The sequence below is a fragment of the Biomphalaria glabrata genome, chromosome 13, assembly GCF_947242115.1.
Source record: "Biomphalaria glabrata chromosome 13, xgBioGlab47.1, whole genome shotgun sequence".
NCBI classification, from domain to species: Eukaryota; Metazoa; Mollusca; class Gastropoda; family Planorbidae; genus Biomphalaria; species Biomphalaria glabrata.
In genome coordinates, this window is record NC_074723.1 from 37440483 (window position 1) to 37461901 (window position 21419).

Consider the following 21419-nt stretch of genomic DNA (forward strand, 5'->3'; position numbering starts at 1 on the left):
GATAGGAAAATATTTAAACATTTTCAATTAGCATGCAAAAAAAAGCAACAAAAAAAAAATGTAATTAAAATATACAAATACATAGAAAAAATATACTTGCTTTTATAGATCTGTAGTAAGAAACTGGTTCTTATTTAACATACATGAAAAGAACTTAAATTAAAAGTAGTTAAATGTAACATTAGAAAGGACCACTTGCCTTAAGAAAAATTTGGTACAAGCTTGCTACAATTCTGATTATTTGTGCTTTATAGTTCATAGTTCTCATAATCTGTATTCATGCTCCATTTCTAAATCACTCGGTTGTAAACTGCATTTGGAACTGAAAATGTTATAAAATATGAGAATGTGGATAGAATGTTATGGCTGCAAAGAGAAAGAGTTTGTTTTGAAAATACTGACTTTATTACCAAATTAGTAAGGCTAAACCTGAGTTTACCAATCTCAATAAATAATACATCAAGGTAAGGAGGCTTCTCTAACATGCATATATTTAAAACTAGTTACCAAAAACTAAGATAACAGAAAAGTATACGAAGTGTTATGTTAATATTAAAAACAAGTTTAATTAGCATGCAGTACAAAGTCAAAAAAACTATACTATTACTTACTGTGCTGCTCAATATCTATATATACCAATTGCCTGCCCATTCTTTATAAAGCAAGCATCAAAAGAAAAAGTCTAAATTACATAAATTATAGCATTTGAAGCAATGTCTTTGGAAAAGAAAAAAAACTTGATCATCTTATCTTCACTACTTTCCATCACAACACCCTCACCTGTTCTTTTGTTGGACTGTCGGGGCACCACACATGATCTGTTGACTGTCCTCCTTCACTTCACCCACAGGCTGTACACAATCTTGTTCTGAACATGTTTAATGTGACATGAAACTTGTGTTGAAGCTTTGGCTGCTAACAACAAAAAAAGTTTTATTTCATTATTTCATTATTTCAAGATGCTGTTTTTTTAATTACAAAATGTTCTATAAAATCAGAAAAAATTTTCTTTAAATGTTATATAAACATTGAAAACATTCTCAAATTGCATGCACAAAAAATAATAAAAAATAAAATAAAACTGAAACATAAAAAAAAAAAAAATACATGCCTTGCTAGATCAGTGTTCCACAGCTTTCCTGTTCTTATTAAACATACACCAAAAGAAACTATGAAATTAAATTTAAAATTTAAATTATATTGAATAGATTACTTGCCTTAAATACAACTTTGTGGCATAGCACTTTACACAACTTCTGACCAGTTCCTCACAAGTGAAGGTTCTAATCCTCTGATAACTAGACATTGATCTGAAAATGTTCCAAAATTTAATTATGATAATGAATACATAAAACATTTATGCAGAGTTGTTGAGTTTAAGTCTGTTTGAAGATCAAATTTCAACTTAACCATTAAAACCTTTTTTTTTAAACTAGATCTATAAAATTTATATGAAGCTAAATGATTAATTATCTAACAATTATTCTTAAAATAATTTTAATTAAAAACATGCTCGATTTGCATGCAATAACACAAAAGGTAAAGCAACAAACAAACAAAAAGAATGAAACTTATAAAGACACTTGCTTTGCTGGATCAGCGGTTTCATCGCTTGCCCTTGCTTAGTAAAAACATTTTTATGATAATAAATCAGAATAGTTAAATTCTAGCTTTGTATGACTACTTGCCTTAAAGAATGCCGGCATCCTTGATTCACCATTTTTTTTTAAAGTGTTTTCATTTCTTGTCTGTTTCTCAAAGGTAATAATTACCAGCAATCTTTATGATGTTCCCATTGTATATTACAAAGAAGAGATCTGCATTTTGATCTGAAAGAAAAAAAAATCTGCACAGTTAAAAATTATTTATTGCAACACTCCTGTTTAAAATATAATTGGTTGGTAAATTTTTTAGATCTAACTTATATTTCTAGCATAACAAGGCACCATCTTTAATACAAAGGACTGTGAGGGTAATGGATAAGTAGACAGTCTTTAATACAAAGGTTATGGATGTGTAGGCACCATCTTTAATACAAAGGACTGTGAAGATTATGGATAAGCAGACACAGTCTTTAATACAAAGGTTATGGATAAGTAGACACAGTCTTTAATACAAAGGTTATGGATGTGTAGGCACTTTCTTTTAAACAAAGCTTATGGATAAGTGACACCATCTTTAATATGTAGGTTATGGATGAGTGACACCATCTTTAAAATGTAGGTTGTGGATGAGTGACACCATCTTTAAAATGTAGGTTGTGGATGAGTGACACCATCTTTAATATGTACCTTATGGATGAGTGACACCATCTTTAATACAAAGTTTATGGATGTGTAGGCACCATCTTTAATACAAAGGTTATGGATAAGTGACACCATCTTTAATATGTAGGTTATGGATGAGTGACACCATCTTTAAAATATAGGTTGTGGATGAGTGACACCATCTTTAATACGTAGGTTGTGGATAAGTGACACCATCTTTAATACGTATGTTATGGATGAGTGACACCATCTTTAATACAAAGGTTATGGATGTGTAGGCACCATCTTTAATACAAAGGTTATGGATGTGTAGGCACCATCTTTAATACAAAGGTTATGGATAAGTGACACCATCTTTAATATGTAGGTTATGGATGAGTGACACCATCTTTAATACGTAGGTTATGGATGAGTGACACCATCTTTAATACGTAGGTTATGGATGAATGACACCATCTTTAATACGTAGGTTATGGATGAGAGACACCATCTTTAATACGTAGGTTATAGATGAGTGACACCATCTTTAATACGTAGGTTATGGATGAGTGACACCATCTTTAATACGTATGTTATGGATGAGTGACACCATCTTTAAAATGTAGGTTGTGGATGAGTGACACCATCTTTAATACGTATGTTATGGATGAGTGACACCATCTTTAATACATAGGTTGTGGATGAGTGACACCATCTTTAATACGTAGGTTATGGATGAGTGACACCATCTTAAATACAAAGGTTATGGATGAGTGACACCATCTTTAATACGTAGGTTATGGATGAGTGACACCATCTTAAATACAAAGGTTATGGATGAGTGACACCATCTTTAATACAAATGTTATGAATGTGTAGCCTGCAGTATTTCACATGACTATGCAGACCAAGTTGTCAATGCATATTTTGCCACAAATGGACAACTTAAGACCTAAAATCTAAACTAAGTAACTAGTTATGTTATTAAGGCAGCATTTTTCTTTTCACAAATATAGTTAGGAACAACTTAAGACCTAAAATCTTAAGTAACTAGATTTTACTAGATCTAGTTATGTTCTTAAGGCTGCATTTTTCTTTTCGCAAATAGTTATGCTTTACAGTATCTTTTTTTTGTTTGTTTACACATTTATCATTAAGATATAGATCTAGAATGTTGTTTGTAAGCTATACAAGATCTAGCAAGACTAGATCTAGATATAATCTAAATTATTCTAAATCTACAGGTCAGCAAGCCTAACAAGGAATGAAAAAGAAATGTCCAAGTTTTGCATAATCTCTGAGCTGGTTTAAGTTTAAGCCCAAAAATTGATTATTCAACTAGATCTATAGTTACAATGGTAACAACGCCCCTTAAGGATTACATTTTTGATAAGTTGTGCTGACAGCTATTTCTAGGACTAGATCTAAGCCAATCTTATCTAGAGCTAGTCTAGATCTAGAGTTCTAGAGTCTTGATGATTAATAATAATACATCTAGATCTAATCTAGATTCTAATGAGACTAATGTTGAGAGGTCCTATGACTATGTAGTCATGATAAATCTAGTTTACTGTAATTTAAGAGTTAGATCTAGATATAATAGATCTAGATCTATATTCTATATAGCATAGGATATGATAGGCCAGGCATCCAAATTAATATATATGATAGAGAAGACCACTAGACACTAGAGTCTAGAGATAGAGATCTAGATCTAGTAATAGTAGTATCTAGTAACTAGTAGAGATCTAGACTTCAGATGAGCTGGTTACCGTAATAAAATTATTAATTACTCTACTTTGTGACTTTATCTAAAAATAAAAGGCCTTAATTAATGCCTATTAACTATTATTTATAGATAATAATCATGGGCTGACTGGGTGTCAAAATCGGCCCGGGCATTTCTATAAAATTTGGTCCACAAATTCTCTATCATGTGATGGTGTATCGGTCCTTAAAAATCATTGTTAAGTTTGATAATGTATCGATATGCATGCATACAGTGAACTCTATTATATCTTAATTAGCAATATAGCGTCTTTTTAAATCAGCAATTATGTAGGCCAGTGCTTCCCAAACTTTTTTGTCTCGTAGACCCCTTGCCATATTTTTTTCAAACGTATTTCTAACTGTAGTGAGTCGAATAGAGAATATGTAATTTAAAGCTACTTTGTAAGTTAGAAAGATCTATCTTTTTTATTGATAAAGTCACATTCAAACCAATTCGAATAACAATTAATATGAATTACAGGAATCAACAAACACACTGGAAATGTGTTGCTACTGATATTGTTTCATATAGGGATTTTTTTTGTTCTATGAAATAATCTCCGAAACATAAATATTAATTAATTTACTAATTTGCCATTGTAAAAGTTTTCGTAATGAACATTTTCTGGTTTATTTCTTGATTCTTCACGTGTGGCTCAAATATTATTTTTAATATCAGGAGAAGGGGCAAAGCCGAGTAACTGGAGCCTAAACCAGTAAGATTCTGGCAGGAGGAACCCATTAGCCTTGACTTGCAACCAGCCTAGCAGAAGGAAAACTGAATTCAAACCTCTGCTGCCTTGTAGCTATACCTAAACATGGGAAAGTTTTCGTCCGTCAACCTTAAGGGAAAATAAGGAGCCGGCGATCCTTGAGCAATTTGCAGCACACAACACTACACCCTGTCAGAGCTTACGATACAGCTGATCTCAAACTGTATACTTGTTTGCAAAGAATTACATAAGAAGCTTTTATAACTCGTACTCCGATGTGCCCTTGAACTGTATTTTTGCTTAAAGTATTCGTTTAATAATATCGTCGGTTTGTGTAGGTTTGTGTAAAACAAGTTTTTAAGAATACGTCAACGGCTGATAAAATCAATGTTTTATCTATAGTGTTTTCCATAATTGGCTATAAGTTGAGAGAATTTGTAGGACGCTCACAAACAACCATCTTCTCTATATGATGTTGAAGATATCTTGTGGGTCTATTCTGAACTTTATCTTTTAGAATTCGAAAATTTTTCAAACCTTTTACTTTTTATCATGGCGGATGCGTCTCAAATGATCCTACAGAGTAATTAGTTTCATATCGCCATAAAAAGGTACTTAGGCAACCGCTTATTTGACAAGGAAGGAATGAAGCCCAGTTTTAAATAATCAACGCAGTACAGTCTACATTTCTTTTTGTTAAACATTAGTTACATGTAGACAACATTAAGCTTTTTAAATAAGTATTGAAATTAAATACAACAATGATCGTTTGAATAGCAGGGTAAATATTTAAAGGATTAACTAAGTTACAAATCATATATTAGTGTAGGAAATAATTACATTAATGGGATTGAAAATTAAAGTCACGACCTGCTTAAATGAAATCCATTATCATAGACCCCCTTGGACATCTCATAGACCCCGAATTAATTTTTTCACTTTCGTAGACCCCTTGGAAGTCTTTGTAGACCCCTGGGGGTCTATATAGACCACTTTTGGAATCACTGATGTAGGCCCTAAAAAGATGAAGCCTACTAGTAGCACTGTCTACATTCTACATTTTATTTTCGAAAAATGTGTTTGGTTAAAAGAGTATTACATTGTAATGTCTGTGAAAGACTTTTTGTTTAAACACGACGCTCGGAGGGCCTTTTATAAAAAAAAAATAATAACATAATAAGGATATTATAAAACCTATAACAACTTGATATGTGCCTTAGTGACTTCGATCAGGCATTTCGGTGGCCCTACCGGCCCATTTGGGTACCGGCCCACCAGGCATTTGCCCAAATGCCCATAAAGCCAGTCCGCCTCTGATGATAATAGATCTAGTAGGCTATAGCCTACTATTAAATTACTAGTAACTCTAGTTTAGTTATTATACTAGTTATAGAGCCTGAGCTAGCCAGGAAAACCAGTGACTTGGCAGAATTTAAGTCATTGGTTAATATGCATGACTAAATGCATGACGCGTAGGACGTAATCATCTTCTTTTTTGAAGTAACGTCTGTATTATATAAGATAAGATAAGAATAGATCTAGATAAGATATCTAGATTCTAGACAATCTAGAATTCTAGATCTAGTCTATCATATTATAAAAGTTATAGAATCTTTGACAAAATTTATTACCATATCATAAAGTAAAGAAAATAGTTTGTTGCCAAAGGCAAGCAAATAAATATTGACTAGATAATAAGATGGTATGACTCACTATGAGATCTATAATAGTTGGATGACACTGGAAACGAGACGACACAGATAGAACTAGATAAATAGGAGCGCACCGTTTGAATGCGCCACACGTGACTGAGCTCTGTTCACTTGACCACGACAGTGACCCATCATATGATCATAGGCATCTGTGCCAAAACTTGATTTGATTAGATCTAAAAGATGACCGGATGCGAGGCGTGAAATAGCTTGTTACATCCGGAACTAGATAGACCTACACGGTACACACTTTGACGTTTAGTTGCTATGAAACTATAGATCGCTTAAATTACTCTGACCCGTGACCCCTCAATACACATACACACAATCTACTAACCAGTGGTCGCCAAACTCGTCATCCAAAAGAGAGATATATAAACAATACAAAATTGAAGTTTGATCAGAGTTAGCAGCCCTGAAGACATTTTTATTGCAATAATTAGGTTTAAAAGTACAATCTCGCGCCAACCGCTACCTTTGTCTTAGGTTGGGGGGGGGGGGGGGCTAAAACTTAGTATTATACCAGGGCCGGATTTACCTAGCCTATAGGCAACACATCTTAGGATTAGGGTTAGCCGTCCATAACCCTCAAAAGCTACGGTCTGCGGGCTTTTTCTGTGCACGGCCTAAAAATTTGGAACTCACTTCCCATTGATCTCAGACAACCTGCTTCGGTACACTACATTCAAGAAGAACATTAAGACTTATCTGTTTAAAACTTTTTTAGATTAGTTTGTCATTTTATGTTTGTAATGTTATCACAGCGCCTTGAGCCTACATTTTTTGTTTGTTAATTAACAGCGCTTTAGAAATAAAATTATTATTATTATATAGAGCCCCAAAACATATTTAGCAATCACATAATCAGGACTTGGTCGGCTAGGGTTTAATTTGTGTTGTTTTATTCTCTGCGCACTACGCGGCACATCCGAGCAACAGTGTCTCTTTGCCTGTGTGCTGTTGTCAAAGACTGTGTTTACGTCATCTCTTAGCGTCCTTGGCTACCGATGGACGATTGTTCAGCATGGCACAGAGGCTGTTTGTGGTATTGTACCTTTGTTGCCCCTTTCAACTAGGAACGAGATCTACCTTTAAGGTGTGAGCTAATGATTCGACCAGGTTCAATATTTTGCTGAGTGATTCGCTAGACTTGCCAAGGTGTGTTGAATTTATGTTGGCCGTGTAGATTGGAAGTTGTGTGAAGAGATAATAATAAATGTAGCTTTTATATAGTGCTACCTTCATGCTTGTAAACACAACCCTACTCGAGTCGGGTGTCGAACCTCGAGCCCCCTTCATAGGTAGCCAAGCCAAGATAAGTTCAAGCGTACTTAGCCTCTCGACCACGCTTCCCAGATGTGACGACATATTCGATGATTAAATCGCAAAGTGTTGCGTAATAACATGACTTATGTCACTCAATTATTCTAAAATGTTTTACATGTTTCGGATGTTCCTTCAGAGTAGAAGATAATTTACTTCCTAGTCCAAACCTTAGCCAGGAAGACGGGAGCGGGCGGGGTTTGAACACGGGACCATCGAGAAGTGCGAACGACAGTCCAGCGCGCATACCGCACGACCAGGCAGCCATCCTCGTAAATAATCCCCCATCGTAAATTATCATTCCATCAAATATTGACTATGTTCGTTATCTGTGCACAGTGAATAGTGAATACTCATGAAGATTTTTAAAAAAATTCTATTTCTCTCTCTCTCTCTTGTCTTGTCGCATGCTCATGAGTCATTAATAATAATAATATCCCTCATAATATGTACAAGTAGCTCCGAATTTACGGCAGTGCGACTACCAAAAGCCTTACCGTCCACAAACTCAAGACTATGGGCCTACACTTTTTAAAACTAAAATATGCGTTTTAAAAAAATGGTTTTTAAAATGAGATTAAATGTAAAAGTAGGTCTACTATTTCTTTCTTCTAAAATATGGCATCCTTTTGGATATAAAAGTACCGGTAGTTATTTATATTAATCATAAGTGGGTCTTTTTAAAGGTTTTCGAAAAAGTGTAGGTGCCTTAACAAAATCCTGCCCCGGGGCCTACACATATTTTAAATCCGGCCCTGTCTATTTCAATAGCCGACGCTTAACGATAGTGCCATGTGGCCAGCACAGCGACCAACCTCCCCACCAGGTACCCATTAGTAGCATTAGAGTAGTGTAGACACAGGCGTCATAATTATCACGAACTTAAAAATACCAGTCTTTAGAAATTCTTGCTGAGAACCCTTGGAAGCCAAGTGCTTCACCACACAGGTACTTATCCCGCCTTGGAGTTTTTAGAGCGGATAAAACAAAATGGAGTTGGGGGTGGTAGCTCATAGCGCACCCACCCACGTTCCCCTGTGTCCACCAACTGACATTTATACTGTTACGAAGTGTCCAGTTCGGTTGACTCATCGAACAGCTCCGTGTTAGTCCGGCGCCTTCACGGGGGTCACGGAGGTCATGGTTAGTCTCACATTTCGTCCCGCGCCATAGACATCTGCCAGTCTACCATCACAACAGTCTATGGTAGGGGTTCTCAACCTGTGGGTCGCGACCCCCCTTGGGAGGTCGATCGACGATTTGCCAGGGGGTCGCCTAAGACCATCGAAAATATGGATTGTTATTGTCTACTCTTTAAATGCTGTATGTGTGTGTTGGAGTGGGAGATTGTAAAAAGGGGTCGCCGAGCATAGATGATTGAGAACCGCTGGTTTATGACGTAATCTTCTCTGCTTGAGATTTTTTTTTTTTCTGGTTGCGCTACATCGAAGAAGGCGCAAGTCACGGAGAGTTCATATATAAGGCTGTCTTTCCCGAGCGGGTCCTTCGCGATCAGTGCAGAAGTCGGCTCAGTGCAAAACATCGTGATTTAATATAGACCACGGCGACTCGTGCCAATAAGTCCCACAAGGCAAGATAAAACCTTGGACATGTGTTATAGCAACATAAAAATGGCCTACACATCTCGATCGTTATTTCCCCTCGAAGAGTCGGACCACACTTACACCAGTGTACAAATCGGTTTTAAAAACAACAAAACCCGAAGTACAGTCCATCCAGTCATGGTCTGACGACGCTGTTTTACAGCCACAAAGTTGCCTGGAGCAAACAGATTGGGACATGTTTGTAAACAACTGCCCAGACAGATGAACTTACCACAACTGTTAATTCGTACATCCAGTTCTGTGGAAACTATAATTATATCAAAGAAAAAAATTAAAACATTCAGTAATAATAGACCCTGGATGACTAACATAAAAAAAAAACATTCTGTCATCGAGAATTCATAGAAGTCTATTTATAAAGCGATGGTTATGAGTGTGTATGTGTTTTTCGTGTGTGAATGTTGTTCGTATGTGCATCTATATTGTTATTGTACAGGAGTTACGCTGAGGGTGTCAATTGTAGTCAAACTGAATTTCCATTTGATTGGATCAATAAAGTTATCTTACATATTATAAACGTTAGTTCCAAAAAGGAAAATAATTACGTCATATCACGTGTCAATCTAGTACCAAGCGTCTGCAGTCAACCCCGCAACGTGTCATACAGCCCAAAAGTATCTCCGTGCTTCAACACAGCCATCGCGTGTGTCCATTAGCGCACGAGTTTCTCGTCAAAATAATGCCAACATTGGCAAGACTGCACTGGGTCGGAAATAAGGAAATTAATTCAAGTCATTATAATGCCTGCTGACCGCAAGTCCTCAGTACTTGCAAAGTCCTTTCTTCAGAGAACAGTACCAGGAAAAAGAAGAGGCAGACAGAGAAAGCGATTAGAAAACAACTTTAAAGAATGGAAGGGGCCTGTCTTTGAAAGAGATTCTATTCAAAGCAAAGGATAGACAGGTATGGAGGAAGACGGTTGAGCGATCATGAGTGGTGTCCCAACGGGCTAACAGACCAAGGGATAGGTGGAAGTCAATAAAGGCGCCACGACAAATAGTACAGAGACAGCTGGTTCAATGACACCGAGTTAATTTTCGAATCCCCACGGCCTTAAGTGGCGCCTTGGTAGAAATGTTAGCGGAAGCAGATAGGCGAACAGCGGGTAGTGAGCCTCGCTTCTGTCAGTTTTTTTTTATCGTTGTTATTTGGGGGGGGGGGGTATTTTTTTTTTGGTGTTTTTTTAAATGTTTTTTTTTATGTTTTTGTTATGATATTTTTTTTTCAGTGTTTTCCAGTGCCTAAAGAGCCCCGCCACAAAGAGAATCTTTCGTCCCCTTCAGCCCATTGTACAAATATTCGTGCCCCTAATGCTATCTTCATTTTTTTTTTTAAATACAGTTTTATAGAAACAAAGGGAGGATACTAGAATCAAAGCATACCAAACGATAAGAGAGAGGAAGAGAAACACAAAGAGAGAAAGAAAAAATTAGAGACGTCGACATTGTGTTGATGTGTATGTGTTTGTATGTAGAGTTATTCCCCTTGGAAAGAAAGCTCCTATTGCTGTGTGTGTTACGTGTGTTATTAAAGAGTGTGCATGTACCCAGCGTCTAGTGTTAGCGCGGCACCTTCGACACGGAGGTCACAGTTAGCGTCGCAGGTATAGAACATCTTAATCGACCACCGGCGGACAATGGTTATGCTTGCCCTGGGTGTAGTAAAATAAGTAGGTCACGGCTGGGACTGCATAGCCACGAGAAATGTTGCATTCCTCATTAATCTTCGGACTCCAAAACAAGCCTTATTATTATTATTAGTTAAGCTAACATGAGATGGAAAGAGAAAAATAAAGAGAGGAAAACAGAAAAAATGAGAGAGAGAAAGAGAGATTGGAGCCCTGATGATACTCGACGAGAGGGAGAGAGAAGGAGAGAGAGAGAGAGAGAGAGAGAAAGAAAGAGATAAAAAGATAGACTTGTTGACATTGTATTTATGTGTATGTGTTTGTATGAAGAGTTAGTCCCCTTGGTAAGAAAGTTCATACTGTGTTGTATGTAACCTGTGTTTTAGAGAGTGTTATGAAAGAGTCTGGTGTATCCAGCGTGCAATGTTCTTAAGTGCTTTATTAGGCTAATGAGTGTATCATTATTTTAAAGAAAGAGAGGGAAAGAGAAAAATAGAGATAGAAAGAGAAAGATAGAGAGAAAAAGAGAGAAAGAGATTGGAGCCCCACCACAAAGAGAATCTTTCGTCATCTTCAGCCCATCCTACAAATATTCGTGACCCTAATGACACTCGCACAGGCCCCGTCCAATGCTAACGCCGTCTCTGAAGACTGCCCACCTTTTTGAAATAAATTACCATGTTTTAATTACTTTTTTTTAAAGATTAGAAGTTGTAATACCATCTTCCAATAGAACTAGACCGTTGCAATAGGACGATAGATAGAAAGTGTCCATTTTGTACACCAAAAATAGGTGATTCTTTTCATTACCTGCTGGGGTGTAAGGATTTTAAACAACACAGGTCCAATGTTGAAAAATTAGCTGAACTGTTAAATTCTAAATCTGTTAAAAAAAAAAAAAAAAAAAAAACTTAAAAAAAAAAATATTGGTTTATTCATAAAGTTAATTCTGCCTTTTTCAGAAGCAAAATCCTACTATAAAATGTTATATTGTTATTTTAATATATACGTTTATTAAATTATTGACATCATTATTCTCATATTGTGTGTTGCTATGTCTATGGCTTAGAATGTAATTGGGTTCTAGATGACTATTTCACTGTTTGTGAATCACGTGATCTGATAGTTGCGGTATTGTTGTTCATTATTACTGTTGTAAATATACTTTAAATTACCGATTTCATTATTACTAGTCGACCGGCGGCGTAGCATACGCCGCTATTTTGCAGGGCCGAGCTTAGGCCACTGCAACCTATGTGACCAAGGTGGGACACGCACTTTTATAGGACCCGCGCTAATTTTAGGTGTATAAATTATTAAATTAAACCATTTTATAACTTATAACAGATTTCTCGCGGCCTCCTGTCGATTTAACAGGAGGTCCTGGAAATATTCTGAAATTGCAAAATATACCTACGAAAAAGTCCTGGAAATATCCTGAAATTATTAAAATCTTTTGAAAACGTATACAAATCTCATGTAATATATAGACGAATATTGTCATTTTGGGGTGTCATTCAATATGGAAAAAGCCAATCCTACGCACGATAAAAAAACGGCATTAGGCTATGCAATACCCGCTATTGTGGAATCTAGTGAAATAAGCTTCTCGCGCCTCAAACTAATGAAGAATTACTTGAGATCAACAATTCTCGTAGATAGGTTGAAACATTTGGTAATTCTTGCTATTGAGCGTGATCTGTGTAGGAAATAGAATTTTTATGATAGACTGTATATGACTTCGCTACACGCAAGGCTCGTAAAGTAATTCTGTACGTAGTAAAGAATGAATAACAATGCAAAGACGAATTTATTTTCTAATACAAACTCTTAATTTTCACTTACTATCCGTATCCCTACCCAAACTTGGCCCCGCGAAATCCGTTTCGCATAGGGCTCTACAATGGTTAAGTCCGGTTCTGCTATTTAGAGACGGATGAATAGTACTTCACCCTCCTCCTCTCTTTTTTTTTTTTTGCCTCTAGACTCTAGGATAACTCCCTCCGTCCGACTTGCAAAAATAAAAGAGTGATCTTTCCATGGTGTCCAAACTCTTGGCCGTGTCGCCTCGATAGTCACTACAGAGTAGATTACTCCCCCCCTCCCACACACCTTTTTTTTTGAACGTGAGGTAGAAATAAAAAAAAAAGTGATATTTCAACGGTCCGGCTCTGGTATTTTGTGACAACGTGTTGACCCCCACCCCCTCTTGTTTTCTCGTGGAATATCCGCAGAAATAAAAGAGTGATCTTTTCTTTACTTTTAAACTGTTGAGGGAAGAGGAGAATTATATAGACAAACATCTATAAAAAAGCTAACAAGATCCTCGAATAAAGAATCACCCTTTGTGTCAGGATTTAGTGATTTTACCATCACAAAAGAGATACAAGACACCGATAGCAAAGACAAACAGACACATACACTCTTTTGTTCCCCTGGCTATCAAATCATTAAATAAGAACAATCTGATATAAACTTTGTCACATGTAAATTATGAGTGAGACTGGTGTGAATGTACATTTTGGTTTCTTATAGTTATAATGTTTTTGTTTGGTGTAATGCACAAATTGTAAGACAAATTTCCTTACGGATAATAAAGATTATTATTATTATGTTAGAAATGAACGAATAGTCATTCTCTGGCGCTGCCAGGGTCGAGTTTCGCTAAAGAGAAACAAAATTCATCGTAGTCCCTTTAACAGTTTCCACTGAGGAATTTTCTGGTGATGTGGCAGGTCTGCAGCAGTACCGCCCTCTGACAGGCAACGAAGATGTTCCTAGGAATGTTAAGGGCCTTGAAGGTGTCTGTGAGGTCAGTTGTTATTATCCCCTCGGTTGATATAACAATGGGGTATATTGTTATTTTGGACAATTTCCATAGACGCTTAATCTCCAAGCCTAGGTTCCCATATTTTCTTTGTTTTTCTATCTCAGTTTTTCTTAAATTATGAGACAGTGGTACGGCGATATCGATAATGGTAGCGGTTTTTTCTTTTTTATCGATAAACAGCAGATCCGGGCGATTGAAATCTACCGTTTTGTCGGTCAGAATAGGCCTATCCCAGTACAGCAGATGTTCAGTAGACTCGAGAACCTCTTGCGGAGAGTATTTATAGTAAGGGGGAGTGTCCTTACCGATCAATTTGTACGTCAAAGCCAGGTGTTGGTGTATTAACTTTGCAACTTGGTTATGGCGACCTAGGTAGGCTGATTCTGATAGGGCTGGACATCCTGCCATAATGTGTTCAATCGACTCGCCCACATTTCCACATTTTCGGCATTTGTCGACAACATTGAGTTTCAGGATATGCTTCTCGTAATTTTTTGTCCTGATTACTCTGTCCTGTATTGCTGTAACAAAGCCTTCTGTTTCAGGGTAGAGATGACCTGCTTTGAGCCATGTTAAGGAAGCAGCCTTGTCGATGTTGTCCCCATGTAATGAAGCCGGAAATTTTCCGTGGAGTGTTTTTTCTTCCCATTGGCGAATCTCATGCCCTACATCGTCCAAACCGATATTGACATCAGCATTGTGTAGGTTCAGAGGGGTTGCATCGGAGTCGTATTTCCGTAGGAAGGAAACTAATTTGTTGCTGGAGGCGAGCAGTTTTGATCGTATTTTTAAAACTTGCATCTTACATAATTTGAAGATGTTCTGCAATCCACGACCCCCATCCTTCCTGGGCAGGTATAACCTTATGGTGGAGGACTTGGGGTGTAGACATCGAAACTTGGTTAGTAATTTTCTAGTGAGTCTGTCAATGTCATGTAGGTCGGTGTCAGTCCATTTGATCACACCGAACGTGTAAAGGAGCACAGGGACGGCCCAGCTGTTAATTGCAGTGATGAGATTACTGCCAGACAGTTTGGTGTTGAGGATTTTATTAACTCTTTGCCTATATTTGCCAAGAAAGTCCTCTTTTAATTTCTTATGGTTTATCTTGGCATTCTGGTTTATTCCAAGATATTTATAAATAGAGGCGGAGTTCAATTCCTCGATGCCTTCAAATTCAATGTTGGTGTTCGTTGCCTTGCCCTTTTTAATGCTTATGATGCCACACTTATCCAGGCCAAAAGACATACAGATATCGTCACTAAAGCATTTTACCGTTTTGATTAAGGTGTGTAATTTTTGCTCGGTTTCTGCATATAGCTTTAGATCATCCATGTATAATAAGTGGGACACACATTTTGTACATTTAGTGTCAACCCTAAAACCGTTTGTAGAGTCTTGGAGTAATGTAGATAGAGGATTAATCGCTAGGCAGAACCAGAGTGGAGATAGTGAGTCACCCTGGTATATACCTCTTCTTATGTGCACAGAACCTAGTTTATCACGATTTAGGTGCAGGTTTATCTTCCAATTATCCATACAGACTTTCAATAGTTGTTTTATTCTTGGGTTGATTCTATGGATGTCCAGGGTTTTTAATAGCCAATCATGCGGAACTGAATCGAAAGCTTTTTTGTAGTCGATGTAACACATGTGTAAATTTCTCTTTCTTCTATTAGCTTGATGCAATATAATACCATCTATAGTTAGCTGTACTTTACAGCCCATCGACTCTTCAATGCAACCTTGTTGTTCATCTGCTAGTAGCTTATGGGCAGAACAAAATTTATACATTTTACTTTTTAAAAGTGAAGTTAATAGTTTATACACCACTGACAGACAAGTGATAGGGCGATAGTTTGATGGTTGGTTCGGATCCCCTTTTTTTGGGGAGGAGAGATGTTCTCCCTTCAGTGAGTTCTAACAGCATTGAAGACGGTTCTGATATTAGCTCGTTAAAACTTGATGTTAGTGGTGCATGTACGGCTGTAAGTTTTTTCAGCCAAAAGTTGTGTATATTGTCCGGTCCAGGAGCAGTCCAGTTGTGGGTTTATTATTATTATTATTATCATTATTATTATTATTATTATTATATATAGATAGATTACTTTTCATTTATCTTAATCTTAATCAAGTGTAATTGTGTATATTGAAGTTTTTATTTTAATTGACTGCTTCAGTAGCACTTGTGATTAGCGACGAAACAAATCACATTATTAAATTGTTCAAAAAAAAATATTCTTGTAGTAATGCAATTTTTATTTTTTTAATAAGAAAAAGAAATGTAATATACATATATTTATGATTTCCCCCCCCCCCCCCCCAAAAAAAAGGATTGTAGAAGCAAAGGGAGGATACTAGGATCAATCCATAATTCGTGGATTATTTACCCTGTCTATTTGCAGTGTTTAACTAATCTCCATCGTTTGAAGATCAACATGTTTAAGAGAGTCTAAATTTTAGAATAATTTTGTTTCAAATCATGTTGCTATTGATGTCTAGATGACACATTGTACAGTAACTGTTAATAATTATTGTTTAAATAAAAAATTCAGGAATTGTATAAATGATGTCATGCATTTTTAATTTTTCTTTTTTTCTTCTTTTCTTTCATTCTAAAGAGAAAAATAATTAGGCAGTACGAGGATCGAACCCACACGCTGTAGCATGACGCTATAATAACTTAGTTAACCAGCCATACTACTAAAAAGTAAAAAGTAGTTACCCATTCAGACCATGCGGTTTATAGGGAAGATGATGGTCAGGTCATCTATATCTTAAGCCAACGGTTTACGAGAGTGTCATGTGGCCAGCAAAACGATCAGCCTCTACTTCCCTCAACTAAAGTCATTAGAGTTGGGTGGACTCTGAATGCAGAACTAGAGGGAAGGATCCTAGCAATGAAATTGAGATGCTACTAAAAGATCCTAGGTATCACATACAAAGACCTCATCACAAATGAAGAGATTAGGATTAGCACTGCGAATGGACCCCACGATAACTTGCTAACTACTTTCAATAAAACGCAAACTAAAACTCTATGGCCATATCACAATATCCTCAGGGCTTGTAAATGCCTTCCTTCAGGTAAAAGTACCAGGTAAAAAAAAAAAAAGAGAAACAGATGGAGAAAGAAGAAGGCAACATCAAAGAATGGACGTGCTTGTCATTGAAAGAGATTTTATCCAAGGCAAAAACAGAGACGATCTATTGGTCTAAACTGGGTCAAAGGTTGTGACGAAGCAGGTCAAGGTTGAGGTCTTCTATGACGATTGGACTCGATTAACTACCCACTTTTAGACTTAGCGGTCTACATGGCAGATGATATAGAGATTATTTTTCTTTGACAAACGGTTAACGAATGAGGGTGTCATGTGGCTGACAAACGATCAACAGCCTTAATTCATCCCAGCAAATGTCAGGTACCTATTATAGTTGGGTAGGTGTCCTAAAAAATCCCGAAATTCAAAAACCAAGCCTTCACCGAGATTCGAACCTGAGACCACTCATCCCCCACGGCCACATAGTAGGCCTATTTTTTAAAAGAAATCGTTAAATTGTCTGTGCTGGATCAACTATCTTGCATAGACAGTAACAACTGACTGTAAATGACTTTCAAAACACATATAATGTATAGAGGTGTATGTTTTACAAGTTTCGGATGTTCTTTTCAATATGAAGTGTATTACATCCTACGGCGTTGGTGGGGTGGCGGGCGAGGTTCAAACTATGCACGAGTGAAACAACAGAGCGCATAACACAAAACCTGACAACCAAATGTTCACATTTGATATCCCATGAAACGCTCTTGGGAGAGAGAGAGAGAGAGAGAGAGAGAGCTTATAGAAATATACTGGTCTACAAACATACAAACAGACGGAAGTACGGATAGATAGATAGATAGATAGATAGATAGATAGATAGATAGATAGATAGATAGATAGATAGATAGATAGATAGATAGATAGATAGATAGATAGATTAGATTAGATTAGATTAGATAGATAGATAGATAGATAGATAGATAGATTAGATTAGATTAGATTAGATTAGATTAGATTAGATTAGAGATAGATAGATAGATAGATAGATAGATAGATAGATAGATAGATAGATAGATAGATAGATAGATAGATAAGATTAGATTAGATTAGATTAGATTAGATTAGATTAGATTAGATTAGATTAGATTAGATTAGATTAGATTAGATAGATAGATAGATAGATAGATAGATAGATAGATAGATAGATAGATAGATAGATAGATAGATTAGATTAGATTAGATTAGATTAGATTAGATTAGATTAGATTAGATTAGATTAGATAGATAGATAGATAGATAGATAGATAGATAGATAGATAGATAGATAGATAGATAGATAGATAGATAGATAGATAGATAGATAGATAGATAGATAGATAAATAGAAAGAACATGAAAAAGACATGTCGTAGAAATCAACATGCATGCCCTCAGGCCTGTCTACCAAGTCAAGTGAGACCATGGGATAGAAATGTTGTACACATAGCACTGGCTTAACGAGTTCTCTATTGAACACCTGGAGAGTAGTTCAGGTCATTTAGAGCAGTTTATCTTTCTAAAAATAGTTTTCTTAGTCAATGGTCGGCTTTGAGTATTAACTTGTTTTAATTTCCTTTCATATGTTTCGGATGTTCCATCAGAATAGAAGATGAATACATCCTAGAAACCTTCGCCAGAACAACTTGTGTAAAGCAAAGGGCAGGGTTTGAACCCGGTACCAATGAGACAATAGCCCAGCGCTCTTACCACGTCACCAGACAGCCATAAATAAAGTAAGCACCCCTTTTTGACCTTGCAATCTATAAGGCAGATAGTGTAAAGATCATCTGTTGCTATGGCCTACTGTTAACGAAAGTGTCATGTGGCCAGCACAACGACCAACCACTTTTACTTTCCCTAACTAATGTCAGGTTACGTGTTGATAGATAGATAGATAGATAGATAGATAGATAGATAGATAGATAGATAGATAGATAGATAGATAGATAGATTAGATAGATAGATAGATAGATAGATAGATAGATAGATAGATAGATAGATAGATAGATAGATAGATAGATAGATAGATAGATAGATAGATAGATAGATAGATAGATAGATAGACAGACAACAGGGGTGACTGGCTATATGGACATTAGGCCTTAGTAGAGTATATTTAAAAAAAAAAACTACTACTACAATTTAGGCCTAATAGTGGCATCCATGCGGCCCTTATCTTATAAAATACAGACGTGATTTAAAAAAAAAGAAGATGCTTACTCTAGTGGGCCGGTATCCAAATGGGCCGGTAGCTGGTAGGACTATTAAATTGTTAAATGTTTTATAATATTCTTTTTTCAGGGGAAGTGGCCCCTGAGCGAAGTAGTTTTTTTTTTTAATTTAATATATCATATTTTCCGAAATAATGTAATAGCCTACATCCATAGAGCTTCATCCTTTTATACACTTTGCGATTAAAAAGCAATATAAAGCCTTTATTCCTTATAAGGACTCAGTATTCACTGTAAGCATGTGTACAGCTTTCGATACATTATCAAATTTAACATAATGATTATGACGTCAGGTAGACCTAGATCTGGATGTCCATCATATAATAGGGCTATACAATTTATGGGCCGTATGGTATTGAAATGCCTGGGCCGATTTTGATACCCAGTCCACCCCTAACAGACAGACAGATATTGTTAGACCATGGTTAGACACCTTATTTATAGTTTAGTTATTTAGCGACGCACCATAGAAGACGCATATTGAACGGGACTAGTGACGTTTGGGATATGTTGGGTTAGAGACCGGAAAATCAGTTAGCGATATAATCCTCCAGGGTAACGACGTGTTTAGTGACAGAGACGTTTACTGTGGCCTTTTCTTAGAATAAATACATGTTACATTGTTCTTCAGCGTTGATTACATCTCTTTACTAGTTAAAACCGAGGTGTTTGTTTTGTCTGGATTGTTGATCAACTACACGGAATACACCCGAACAATAACACCCAAACGCTTGCAGAGTAATTGGTTGAAATTCAACAGTCATCCATAGTTGACCTCAAGACAGCCTGAACAAGCAACATCACAATATATAGAGTAGAGCACCTATTTTAGACCTTGCAATCCATAAGGCAGTTGACTAGAATGTCATGTGGCTAGCACAACGACCAACCGCTTTTACGTTCGCTAACTTATGTCAGGCACCATTAGAGCTGGATGGACTCAGGAGCACCCTAAAAATCCAGAAATTCCTAACCCACTCTTCACCGAGATTCGAACCCGATACTCATCGGTTAGGAAGCCAAACCACCAAGCAGTCATCAAGCATTTTCTTTCTTACAAATTTTACTTTCGAAATAGGCCTAAATTGATTGTATGCAATCTCCCATAACAAATATTGTTCTGTTACTTTGATATTGTCCTTAGAAACTTTACAGGTAAAAAAAAAAGCACAGACATATATGCCTTTATGTCTGTGGTAAAAATATAAACTTAAGTAATTGTTTCGTTCCCCTAACACTTCAAAAATAAAACTCGGCCACTTTTGAGTCTTGAACATTCAGCAGCGCAGACCACAATTTCAACTCGCGGGAAAAGTGGCGCCGCCATTTTTCATTTTTATATTTATTTAAGTATGGGTGCTATTGATTTAAAGCAAAGAATGAAGAACCAGTCAATATATGAAGCACCTTAGAATTTTTTTTTTATTTGTGAATATTTTTTTTACAAAAATTAAAAAAAAAAAATGAAATTAAAAAAAAAGTGTTAATTTTTATTTGGCCGAACTTTCGTAAAAAGTTCGTTATTTATCTTATCTTATATAATACAGACGTTACTTCAAAAAAGAAGATGATTACGTCCTACGCGTCATGCATTTAGTCATGCATATTAACCAATGACTTAAATTCTGCCAAGTCACTGGTTTTCCTGGCTAGCTCAGGCAACCCATTCCGTGCTCTAATAGCACTAGGGAAGAAGGAGTATTTGTACAAAATTGTCCTAGCATATGGGACGAGGAATGTGCCTTTATTTTGTAGATCTATTTCGTGCTTCAGGTTGTTTATACGTTGAAAAAGTTTGGTTATTCTTGAAGATAATTTAAATGGCCGTAAGTTGAGCAAATTTCATTGTAATATGATAATCGAGGCGATTTTTGTCTAAATTCTTGTGAGGCAACAAATGTGACTTGTTTTAAAAATGGCGGGAATGGATCAGACCTCGAGGTCCTTCAGTTTTGGCAATAGACTAGTCTAGATCCAAAAAACATTTTTTTTGATAGAGTTTTTAATTTATTCATGTAAAACGTGCATTCTTCTACCAATTTTAGTTATTCTGTTTTCTATAGAGAGCTAGATGACTTCTCTAATAGCATTTTGGATAAGCATGTTACATGTTAAAAGGCGAAAAAAAAAATCAATTTATCATTACTGTCACGTGACAGCAATGTAGTATTTTTAGACTATTTTGTCTGTAGTCAAGTGTAAACATTTATTATACTAGATCTACATCGAAGGGAAACTGAGCAACTCTTGAAACTGTATA

At 36.3% G+C, this 21419-nt stretch overlaps 1 protein-coding gene across 5 annotated transcripts in view; it reads left to right on the forward strand.

The window, feature by feature from the left end:
• The first annotated feature begins 18430 nt into the window (after nucleotides 1-18430).
• LOC129922462 (kinesin-like protein KIF15) overlaps nucleotides 18431-21419 on the forward strand; it is a 33958-nt gene continuing 30969 nt past the window's right edge. For 2 of the 5 annotated variants that reach the window (XM_056008647.1, XM_056008650.1), the window contains exon 1: nucleotides 20850-20985. The gene's annotated coding sequence lies outside the window, so the exon portion shown is untranslated. Of the gene's footprint in view, nucleotides 18662-20849; nucleotides 20986-21151; nucleotides 21415-21419 lie in introns of those variants that run through there. The other 3 variants (XM_056008646.1, XM_056008648.1, XM_056008649.1) reach the window with 2 other exon arrangements.